Genomic DNA, 13004 nt, shown 5'->3' on the forward strand with positions numbered 1-13004 from the left:
ATTATATCTCAATTGTAATCTCCTCGCTCTTATATCCTATTTCCACCCTCCCTCTCTCTTTTGCCCTATCTCCCTAATCTGGACCTCTGACAGGTAGGGTCCTCCTCCCCCACCATCTGACCACAGCCTATGAGGCCTCATCTGGATAGAGTGCATCCCCTTCCTCTGTGTTCCCACAGAGCCTCTCTGCCAAGAGGTAGTGATTAAATCATGCTCATCGGAGTTCATGTCAGTAGCAGTTCCCCACAAAGTTTTGTTAATTTATTAATTTAATCATTTTACAGCCTGATCACAGCCCCTTTGCCCTCCATCCTTCCTCCTGGTCCAACTCTAAAGACATAATCTATTTTCTTTACATTTTTCACTCTTTTCTTCTGGACACGTCATACTTATTTACCAACTTAGAGCTACATTTTGAAGGTAGCTTATTGGACACAGACACTATTCCATAAGAAGACGGGCCATGTAGGGTTAAATATTATTCTGTTTTAGTTCTGTCTTACCTAATCTTAATTAGGTAAGAACAGTGTACAAATTATCCTGTGTATACTGGCTAGACTTATGCCAACTTAACAGAAGGCACACTCATGGAGAGGCAGGAGAAAATGTAGTCCTAGCTGCAGACAAGCCTGTATAGCATTTTCTTAATTGATGATTTATTGGGGGAGGTCCCAGCCAATTGTGGATTGTGGACCTGGGTCTTTAAGAAAGCTGGATGAGCAAATCATAAGGAGCAAGTGAACTAACAGTGCCACTCCTCCCACATCAGCTCCTGCCTCTAGGTTCCAGTCCTATTTGAGTTCCTGCTCTGACCCCTTTGATGATGAACTGTGACATGGAAGTGTAAAGCAAGCCAACCCTTGCTCCGCACTTGCTCTGGTCATAGTGTTTCATCACAGTAATAGTAACCATGACTAAGACAGTGCGTTTCCCATGCTTTTTCAGGAATACAGCTAATTCCTACAGAATTTTGTTCTGTCCAGTTTTAAAAGAAAAATCACAGAGTCATAACCTGTTCAAAGACTGTACTCAAAACGCATTTGTGCCAAGTTTTGTTATCCAAGAAATTGTGTCTCTAATTAATATAACAATATAGGGACAGGATCTCTGCCTTTTTTTGTCCCACACCTTCCCCACATCTGAGTATATCTTGATAGCCTTTAAAATTCGTCTTTCCACCTTTAGAGATAAATTGTAAAGCTCTCCTGAGAATGCTTTCCAGTGGGCTCAAATTACTCTGCAAAGCTCAACTGAAGGATCATAAGAATAGACAGAGATTAATCAATTTCTCTTAGAAAAGCTGCCTTCTTGTCCCAGGGAAATATGCTCATTTGCATGGTTGAAGTGGAGCATACTGAGTTCTTTGCCTCCTCTACCCTTCTCAGCCAAGCCTAACGCCCATGAATCACTGGCAGGGTAATGAGGCTGTAAAAGATGTCCTGGTGGGAAGCCTGTGCCAGGTCCCTTAGGAATCATGAGACAACGATTTATATTTGTTTGAGTTTACACAAAACTATCGTCACATTATAAAGTGCTTCATAAAAGACCAATTGCTGCTACCAAGTTGTTGATTTTGCACAATTTTATATTAAGTATAGAATAACACACACAAGCTTCTTTCTTATTTAGAGCTCCAGTGGTTTTCACTGAAATCAATGTTTGGTTAACCAGGCACTAAAAAGTCTTAGTGTTATTATTTGTTTCTGGACCACATGTATATTATATTGTTAATTTAAAACTAACAGCAGTGTGCAGTGAATATGTCATCATAATGAGTAGTTCTTGCAGATGCTACAATAAACAGCTTGTCTAAGATTGGTCCTCTGTATCTCCCAATTTTTTAAAATCAATTTTATTGGCTGTGCAATTTATTTCTTTTGGTCAATCACTCTTTAAATTGGCTAGTCTAATGCATCATAGCAAATAATTTCCAGAAGTCAGTAGGCAAAAGAAAATGCATATTCAGCTCACAGACTTTTAATTGACCCCCTCACATCTACTGATGGCACCCCTAAGCAATCTATTTTGTTGGTCGTTCTTCATTTAACTAAACTCTGAATTCACACATCACTTATAAAACTGATCATCATAGTTCAAGGTTGTTTTAGCTATTTCAAAAAGGTTTATTTAGAAGCCTACTGTAGTGGGACTTAGTTTGACCAACCATTTCTTAGAATTAAACTGGAGGAAAGCACTCTTCGAAGAGTGTGCACCAATAGCCTTCACTGCATTTTCATTATCTGCAGATATTTCTGTTTCTCCTTATATATGGAAGGGTTGATATTATCATCTAGTGGGTTAAGGGCTAGAATCTTTGTGTTATCTAATGAACAGTGTTGTCTCCTTAACAAAGAAGGATACTTTCAGAATATTACTAATTTAAAAGTTAAGATAACGTGGTCTATTTTGTCTTATAAAAGTTCATTTGAAAGACACATAACCTGGCTATAAAATTGTGTGTGTGTGTGTGTGTGTGTGTGTGTGTGTGTGTGTGTGTGTGTGTGTGTGAATCCAGAGAAGTCCGAGTCCACTCTCTGTCATAATCACATGTTCTCCTTTTTTCTTTTTGCTACAAATTGCAGCCTCTATCCATTTTGCCTCTGTGCAATTACTCTCTGCCTGATGTGACTCATTCCCTTAGGCACTTCTATGAACTTCTCTGTAGTCAAGGCTTTAACAAATGCAGTCTAAGCCGGGCGTGGTGACGCACACCTTTAATCCCAGCACTCGGGAGGCAGAGGCAGACAGATCGCTGTGAGTTCGAGGCCAGCCTGGTCTACAAAGTGAGTCCAGGATGGCCAAGGTTACACAGAGAAACCCTGTCTCGAAAAACCAAAAAAAAAAAAAACAAAAAAACAAAAAAAAAAACCAAACCAAAACAACAACAACAACAACAAAATAAATGCAGTCTACACTCTGTTGTCACTGACAATTTACTAAACTTTTCTCAAGATAAAAAAGGCAGACCAGTTGCTTTACTGTCCTATTTGCTATGTTCAGTTATTAGAATGTACTTTTATAGAATTAATGACGAAAATAAAATGCAGGTGAACTGTAAGATGAACATGGACAAAGGGTCATGTTTGGTACATATCAGGTATGTGACACTGCAACATTTGTTAAGATGTATAAATTAACTAATCCTTAATCAGATGATAATTACATAGAATGTTTCTATTTATACTACTAGTTTATGATAGATATGTTATAAGATGCATGAATTGGGTCTTATTTAAGAAATGGTCTCAGTGAGAGAAAAATATTTCAGTGAGAGGAATTAAGAAATCATTAGGTAGGAAAATACAATTTTGAAAGTAAGGTTTAATGATTTGAGATATATATTCCATGATGCTTCATGCAGATGTGAATGTACTTTGGGTTCAATATATAGTATTTTGAATGATGAATATAAATTTTGTAAAATTTCACATGATAGCCAAGCATTCTCACTATATACCTTGATAAAAAACACTGTAACATGATTAAATATCTCACCTTGTTTTCCCTTCTAAAGAAAAAATTTATTTCCCTTGTTTCCTGAGCTAGAATATAAAATTTGTACCTACAGTTGTCATTACACTAGACCATAGGAATATTTTTTAAATGATTGATTCATAATTTTTCCCTAAAATTATGTTAGCATGTAAAAGATAAAATTAATAATTAAAATTTAGTTAGTGAAAAGTATATCTGGTGTGTGTGTGTGTGTGTGTGTGTGTGTGTGTGTAGACCTCAATGCCGATAATACATCTGATTAAATTAAAAGATGAATATTCTCACTCTTTCAAAACATGTAACATTCATGTGTAATTCAAATGTTTGAAAATTTATTATAAAAAAAGGGCAAATAATTATCTAATCCTTCAAGTATTTCAAGTGTATTGATTTTAGAAATGAGGACTTAAAACTATTGAGTGGAACAGAAGACAAAACAAGATATCTAATGAATATGTGTTTACTATATAACCAATGTGGTTACTATACAACCAAGAAGAGATGAGTGGCACTTAGGACAAAAGTATCTAAGAGGAAATTGACAAGCAACCCTAAATAATGTCTTTATAATAAAAAGATCTCACTGAAAACAAAAACACAGAAACAAAATTTTAACAAGAGAAAACCTTAAGTATTCATTGAACTGAAAAATCAATACAACACGAATCCCTGTGTCTCTTAAGCCATGTGTGCCTAATTTTGAAAAAGCAGGTAGAAAGTTGGAAAGGTAAAAGATGGGGATAAAAGAAACAGAACATCATAGCACGGATTGTAATGTTCATGAGATTTCCCACACGGTAATTTTGGGGTATCTATAATCTTTAGTGAATTGTCTAGTACAATGGGATACTGATGTGCTCTTCTCAGTTGTAAAAGCTACTGACTTCAGCTTTCCTCAGGGAAGTTTTATCTTTGTTGTTTCCTCAATAGCATATTTTTGCTCACATTAATTCTAAGTTATAAAACAAAAGCAAGGAATAATCTGACACTATTACACAGAAGCAGTGCAAATGCCCTAAACCATTTTATTATAAGATCCCAAAGAACAGAATATTTCTTAGTATTTTGAATAAAAAATAAATATGTGCATAGCATATAGAGATAAATGAAATTCAGGGTTGGTTTCAAGAAAGAAATAATTCAGTGTAGACTGGCTTGCGAAGTTTCTATTTAAGGATATTCTAGCGTTAAACATAAGTCTCTCCAATGCTTAGATATGTATGCATCATTGTGTCTGACTATTTGAGGAAAAAATTTACAATCCATTAGTAACTCAAACAATATGTATGTTGTACATACTGACAATGAATCCTTATTAAATAAGCTAATGGAGAACAGGAATGTCACTCAATCATCTGAGAAAGTGAATTTCCTTATAAAACATAAAATTAAGAATATCATGTATTGTTCTAGATATTGTGTGAACAAATTTTGATATTTTACTCTCTGTTTCTTCATTATAATATGTAGATCAAATTTTAGAAAGTGAAAGAACTGTGTCAAGTAAACATCCAAGAACAAACAAAAACCAAACTTCCTCCCTCCAACATAGGAATGAGTGAAGGTATCTAAAGCCTAAATTTGAATATAAATCCAATTTTCCATGACTTTTTTTGTGATCATCATGCTAGAAATTGGTTGACTGTCCACCACAATAATATCAATATTAACTAGTCAATTTGTTTAATCACAGTTATTTTCCTGTGTATTAAGCTGGCAAGACAGAACACCTTACTTGAATGTAAAATGCTTATGTTTCATAAGTCCTTATTTCATCTGATTTTATTTATGATACTTTTATTTTCCTGTAAGTCTGGTTTTCATTTCCTCAGAAGGGAGGATAAAATGATAGCCATATTCAATTTTTATGAATACATGGCTTGGGCCAAGCCCAAAGTTTCTATCTAGCTATTCCTAGGCCTAGCCTCTGTACAATCTATTCTTCTGGAAACCTGGGCCTAGAAGGCTTCAGCTTCCAGCCTTTATTTGGTATCCTAGGCCTAGAATATTTACAGCTTCCAAGACATACTGTTGAATAAGCTAACCCTTTCTATTTCCTTCTGAATTCTAGCTGGCTGGTTCGACTCAGCTGTTCTGTTCTCAAACTCCTCTCCAAGCTTGATCAAATTGGCTTCTCTTGGGTTCTCATTTAATTTCTCTTCTTCGAAAAACTGCCTCTGAGCTACACAGACTGGAATGCATTGAACTGCCTTATGTTGTAAATTGGTTTGGTATATTTTGATGCTAATTACTTGCCTAAGAGCCTAAACTTGTTGACCAATAAAAGGCCATCACACCTGTGCAGGGCAAATGGGATAGGCATGGCTAAGGTTCCAGGGCTTGGGGAGACAGAGAATCTAGGGAGGAGGAGAAACTGCAGGGAAGAGAGGAGGAGAAGGCTGCAGGATGGGTTAGGTGGAAGAGAAGCACATGACCAACATGGATGGAGATTTGGCCCAGATGATGATAATTAGCAAGTGTTTGGGATTATGGATGGAAAGTAGGTTGATAGAAATCACTAGCAGCAAATGGCATGGGATTGGGATACCTGCCCTACTGTGGGAAGTAGTTTAGGGGATTAATATCTGCCTGCCCCAGCTTGACTAAGGCTATGTTAAAAATATAACAGGTGTCTGTCTCTTGATTGATTGCTATCGGATTAGAAAATACTGCTATGATAATAATTATTATTATTAGGCTTAATGATAATTAAATGCAATGCAACAGTGTGCACTGTACTTAACCAGACTGTACTGAAGTGGGCTGTACTGCCATGACAAATTCTACTGTTCCTGCACTGTACTCCCCCCATCCCCTCTCAGCACTAATCTTAAGTAGCCTCTCTTCTATATCCTCATCAGGGTTGTGAATATCGTATCTCTGACTCATTCTATGAGACCTTCCTCTGACTCATGGACTATAGGGGTTACTCTATTCCAGCCAGAGGGATTACAGGCACACATTCCAGCCAGATCACACAGACCTTGGTCTCTGAATGTGACCCCTTGCCACATCAGCTTCGTTGCTGGATTAAAATTCCTCTACATATTACCATGTTATGTTTTAGATATAACAAAATAAGATGTCTTCTTAAAGTAAATTGAATTTTTTAATAATTTATGTTTTAATAAATGTTAAACCCTACCCAAAATTGTGGGTCATATGCACTATGCACATTTGTTTCAGTGTACAAAATATCACAATCTTATATCTACTTTATAGGTAAAAGTATCTAAGGAATAATCAAAGAAAACATTATATTATGGCTAATCAGTACTACTAATGACTGTTCATAACTTTCAGAATTATTAGTCATCTGTATTTGTACATAAAACATTTGTGTTTGTGTGTGTGTGTGCATGCATGGGTGTGTGCATCTCAAACAGGAATTTAATTCTTTATAATTATTTCAGGAACAAATATAAGGAAGTCAGTTATACCAGGTTGGTCAAACCTGTCCCCCTAAAGTTCTTATGTAGTTTCCCTTAAAGAAAGAATTCCAGTGTGGGAACTCTATTATAAAACTTACTTTAAAATAGTACTACCCAAAGAAAGCCAGGCAAAGACCATGAAACCTTCATCTACTTTGGAAATGTTTTTCCAAATAGCACGACTCTGTGTCCTTCAAGCAGCTGAGCAAGTCCCTCACTCCCTGAGCCTGAGCTGTAAACTTTACATATGTGAGTTGAGTAAGGTCCCCAGGTCTTATGCCAGCAGCCTTTTGGAGCATCTGTGCTCACTGATCAAATGGAGCAGGTGGTTAAATATTCAAGGTCACTTGGGGGACAAGGTTTATTGTAGTTCCTGGAACTGTGGATTAGGGGTAAAAACCAAGAGAAAACACTTCATTCAGTTACCCTACTGAACAATTTAAAGAAGCTACAGCAATTTTCTTTAATTATATATTGCTTCTGATTTCAATGGGACACATTGATGTTCCCATTAGACTGGACACAATAACTTTTACTTTCAAAAATATGAGTCAATATTCTATTTTTATATATTTTTATTTTCTGGAGAATTTCCCCTTAAAACCATAAATAATACATGCTAAATCATCAAGGATGATCTTAGTGTAATGATGCTCTGTTTAGAAATATTTCACTGGAGCAAGCTTCTGTAATAGGCTTCAACAAGTATTCAACAGACTTAAGACTTATTTATCAAATGTTCATGCATCTATCCCAGTGAAAAAGCTAAGTGACAAACTTTAAAATGTAGAATCCTTCTCCCAAAATCAAGTGCTTGGTACAGTAGAGTGGAGTCTTGCCTTTTTAATCTTTTGGAGAAGAATTGTTGTTCTGGAAAATATTTTGTTAGATCTACTAGTCTTCCAACATTCCAACACCAAATCACTTCAACTAATCTTTCTCTCTCTCTCTCTCTCTCTCTCTCTCTCTCTCTCTCTCCTCTCTCAATCTCTCTCTCTCTCTCTCTCTCTCTCTCTCTCTCTCTGTCTCTCTCTCCTCCTCTCTCTCTCTCTCTCTCTCTCTCTCTCTCTCTCTCTCTCTCTCTCTCTCTCTCTCTCTCTCTCCCTCTCTCACATTGTTCCTTGTATCATGGAAGAATATCAATACATCTTTTATCAGGCAGATCAGGCAGGTGACTTTTGGATGAATTATCTGTTGCACTGACCTTTCACTATTTTAACAGGTCAAACTTCCATTTTTTTCTCAGATTTGGTAGAATTGTCCATATAATTTAGAAATATAAAGTAAATATTAGGAAAATACATAAAGTATCTTTAACTTCCCTAATTTGGGAGAAAAATTACAAGGCAATGTACTTTTTATTTTCTGAAAGAAAGACAATTAATTTCTAAGTTTCCTTGACAAGAGTTATTAATAATTTGAACTTAGATTACAATTCAAAAGTGTGTTATCAATAATCATCTGCTCTTTTGGCATCTGGTATATTTGGTCTCCACAGATATACTTCCTCATTTTTGGTGCCAATTTCATTTCCTTTTGTGTCCATCTACTGCAATCCAACACTATAGCCTTCATGATTCTTATACCTCGGTAAGGACAAAGTACTCTTTTTAGAGCCTTATGTTCTAGACAGATAGCTTCTATGTTTTCCTATTAAACTAAGTCGTTTGTCATGCTAGACTCTGTCTTACAATGAAAACAATGTACGCAGTTCATTGGCAGATGTTTGAACTTGTGTTTTACCACTTTGTTTGGTAATGCAACAACTTCTGTACTAACACCTACTTTTCTGAATCCCTCTGGCACACTGTATATTAGTTTTCAAAATATTTTTGGACTTTTAAATGCATTTAAATTCATCTACATTGTTCTCTGTTGTTTATTTTCAAGTTCTAACTTTTGTTCAAAAATTACAGCTAAGAAGAAGAATTACATATTCCTAATTATTCTTTAGAATTATGGTTTAGCATTTTTAGGTAAGGTATATTATTGATTTATACATAGTTATTCATTCATACTGCTTTAATCATAGTGTTTCTTGGAAAATATTTTTATAAGATGATAAACTAATAAACTAGAAATGGAGATTAAAAAAACACTATAGCTCAGTGGTTGCATAGCATGACCAAGGTCTTCGGTTCAGTCCCAAGCACCATAAAGACACACAAAAAAGAAGGCCAATAGCAAATATATAAAAGCAGTAACAAGAGTAACAACATTAAAAATGCAGCTAGAATAATAAATATTCATTGTCATAGATGACTTGGAGTGAGTCCTGTTGCAAGATGATAGAGACATTGAAATCTCAACCATCAAAGTTTATAGCTTTCTAGATCAATTCTATGAGTTTTGAGTTCTTCACTTAAGATAATTTGAAAGTACAGGGACTATTTAACCACTATTCACAGGATAAATTTTAAAGTTCTATCAATGAGAGCAAATGAGAGGATTCATTTCCAAAGAGACTGTCCTTCCATTCTCCCACTACTTACTCTTCCATAAAACTCAGTGCTCTGCCCAGAGTCTGGCTGCAAGTCCCTGTATCTGTCTGGAGCCTGCACTGGGTTTAAGTATATACATAAATAAAATGTTATTGAATTACTAAAAAATGTTCCAGTGATAGTTGTTTCTACTGTGCCATTAGTCTGTATGGCCATTAAATATACTTCTTCATATGAAGCTTGTGCCTGTTCAATAGTATGCCATTATGTGGGATGACTCAGAATGGGTCAACATGAAAAAAAAAAAAAAAAAAAAAAAAAAAAAAAAAAGAAAAAGAAAAAGAAAAACAAACATTACCAAGAACTATAACATTCTAAAATATTTGGTTATAAATTAGAATTGAAGAAAATTATTTATCCTTCAGTGACTGAGCTTTTCACTATATATCCTTCTTGAATGAGAATATAATGTTAATTACTTAATGGAATAAATTTTAGGTCAGGTTTTAAGTTAAAACTAAGTCAACTTTAAGTTATAACACAAATCCTCTATTTCACAAGTAGAAGTATTCAATTCTTTTTTAATAAAGCACTATATTTTTAAGCACTGTAATCAGAAAGAACTAAGTAATTTGCAAAATTTAAATCAGTTTATTATAACCTAATGTGCATTATACATTATATTTTTTATCTTTACAATTACTAAATGTAGCAATAAACAGTGACAAGGTAATAGCAAAGTAAAAAGAAATTATGTATATTTCAGACAATTTTGGAAAAATGTCAAAAGCAATATAGAAAATTGTTCTTAAGCAACCTGGTTCAAAACTTGAGATTTTACACAGAAATCTAAGTTCTGTCTACTACCTCCAAAGTGAGAGCTGGGTTTTACAGTGATGGAATATTAAATAGGAGGTCAATGGCTTTAGCAATCATTTACTATTTTTTCCTTTTAGTTAAAGAACAGAATGCCTGTTGAAATGCATTTAGTTGTCAATCACAGTGACTGTACCACAACAGGTGAAATTGTAAAATAGATCATAGATTGGGAAGAAACCTTGTTTGCACAGAATACTGAATATATATATATATATATATAGTTTTTGTCTAGAGAAATTTATTTATTGATTGGTTTTATTGGGTTGGAAATATTTGCAATTTTCTATTGAAATTTTTTTGTTAATTTTTTTTTTATTTTTCCAAATTTTTAATTTCAGGTAAATCAGTTTTTTGTTTTTAGTTAATTTCTTAATTTAATTTAATTTTCATTAAATTTTGAAAACATATATCACAGAAATGCAGTGAGGATTCCACTGGTGTTGTTTTATTACTCTCTATGCTTAGACCACTTCGGTGATTGCTTGAGTACCACATTCTGTTTATTTATACTTTGTTTCTAATGCAATGGAATTTTGAGAGAAATAAATCAGTTACAACTAAAGCATATTAAAGTAGTAAACATTTGTTTGAATGTCCATTATAAATAATGGAATGCTTTGAATGGTCATTTAGTATCAGCACATGGAAGCTGATCCTTCCTAGAATGTTACAAATTTTGCTAAGTTTTACAGGCATTTTGCAGAGATTATCAATAAAGTATATGCTCATGGTCAATTTGGTGACTCACTGAAGTGTGTTGTGTTGTCATCATAGCTGTTAGATAGTCATCATAAAAGTCTGTTCGCCCATGAAAGCTGTCTTTTATACTAGGGTACAAGTACTTTGCTGAGTCCTTTCTGAGGTACCTTTCAAATGAGCTGGTGGTACCTGCTGAGATGCAAACTACCATGAATTAAATCTTCTCACTTCAGCCCACCTAAATTACCCCAAGTCCCCATGTGGGTGTTTAGATGTTGTTGAGAGAGATCATTAGTACTAATGATGTGAGAATGTTTTTGTAGATAGCTCTTGCTTTTAATGACCCAACTACCAGAGGCAGTTTGGTAACTTGCAAATCTGGTAGAGGGTAGATTGGCATTTGCTCCAGGTGAGATGGGATCAAGGTAGTGACAAAGCAAGCTTATACACAAAAGCATTTTGCTACCCTAGCAGAAAAATCAAAGGAACCAGTCCTTTAAATTCTCTTTTTTCCCATCTTTTTAAAATTGATTTATTCATATAACATCTCAATGGTTATCCCATCCCTTGTATCCTCCCATTCTTCCCTCCCTCTCATTTTCCCCTTACTTTCCTCCCCTATGACTGTGACTAAGGGGACTTCCTCCCCCTTTATATGCTCATAGGGAATCAAGTCTCTTCTTGGTAACCTGCTATCCTTCCTCTGAGTGCCACCAGGTCTCCCCTTCCAGGGGACATGGTCAAATGTAAGGCACCAGAGTAAATTCTTTACATGTGGCTTAAAAGCAAATATTAGGTATCACTACTGAAATATATAAAATTGGTCAATTTTATTCATAAAGAGAATGAAGTTCATAGTGTATTATTTAGGTATCTTCATATTTTATGTTGCATATTGGAATATTCCTTTTGATGAAATACATAATTAGAAAGATATACAGGCAAGATTTTTAGGCTAAGGATGCTAGGTAGTGTAGGTGACTCATTATCAGACACATTTGTCTCAAATAATGAGCTCAAACTTATCTGAACACAAGATTGCATTTTACATATTAATGATGAGACTTTAAGCAATGATTTTCTTAATGAGAGCTACTGACCCAATCAACTGTGTGAATTTATCTTGTAATCGGGGGCTTCAATATTGGAAGGCCAAGGGGAAATGATTTTTTACTAGAGATTGAAAAACTGCAGCGAGAGCAGGAAAACATGTTTCTTCAATAACAAAAATATTTAAAATCATTAACCTAATTAACATTTTCACCTGGTCTTCATTTAGTGTGCAAACAGGCAGTTGATGACAATAATTACTCAACTACAAACTAAGTGGTCAATTAGATACACGATTACCCAATTGGCTTGCACAGAACTGAATTTTATCACTAAAAAGTTGTCCCTACACATCTTATATGGAACAAAGATGAGAAATTGAGCCTGTAACCAAACTACATAATGTATGCTCATTTACCAATTTTTTCCATAATGTCTTCTTATAAATATTCCCCCATTCACAATGTCCATTTATTTTCATTATTGGGAGTATTAAAATAGTTATAATGTCTATCAGAAATATAATATGCCATAACTATTCCATATATATATTATTCCATCTATGTTGTTTTAAATACTTCATTATGTTTGAGTTCTCTGTTGTGCATAGCATTTATCTTGTGTGCAATGCATAGATTCAATTCACAGGAATCTCATGTTATGAAGTAAGAGAGAAATACAGAGTAAGCATGTATCATTTGATACATGTAAGTTTATATTATTCCAGGACACTTAAGAAGAATTTAAAGTGTTTAAATGACCACTTCCTTATAAAGTCTTAAATATTTGGAATATATATGATAAAAACATAGTAATAATTAACTAACAATGTATACATACTTATTGGTGCATTTCTGGTTAGCAAGCATTTTGTGAAACAATGGAAATTAAAAATGCCTTCACTAGGAAGTTTGGGGTTAAACCCTCTTCAAAATTCAGCTTGAAAACTAGCAATAATTCTTTAATTATTCTTTCCAGCAAGTTTGATTTCTTTTTTTTATTTTTATAA

General features: G+C 34.4%; 1 protein-coding gene across 3 annotated transcripts in view; it reads right to left on the reverse strand.

Annotated features, from left to right (window-relative positions):
* Cadm2 (cell adhesion molecule 2) overlaps positions 1–13004 on the reverse strand; it is a 919117-nt gene that overhangs the window by 600433 nt on the left and 305680 nt on the right. The gene's annotated exons all lie outside the window — the stretch shown is intronic.

Source organism: Acomys russatus, chromosome 8 (genome assembly GCF_903995435.1).
Source record: "Acomys russatus chromosome 8, mAcoRus1.1, whole genome shotgun sequence".
In the NCBI taxonomy this organism is placed as follows: Eukaryota; Metazoa; Chordata; class Mammalia; order Rodentia; family Muridae; genus Acomys; species Acomys russatus.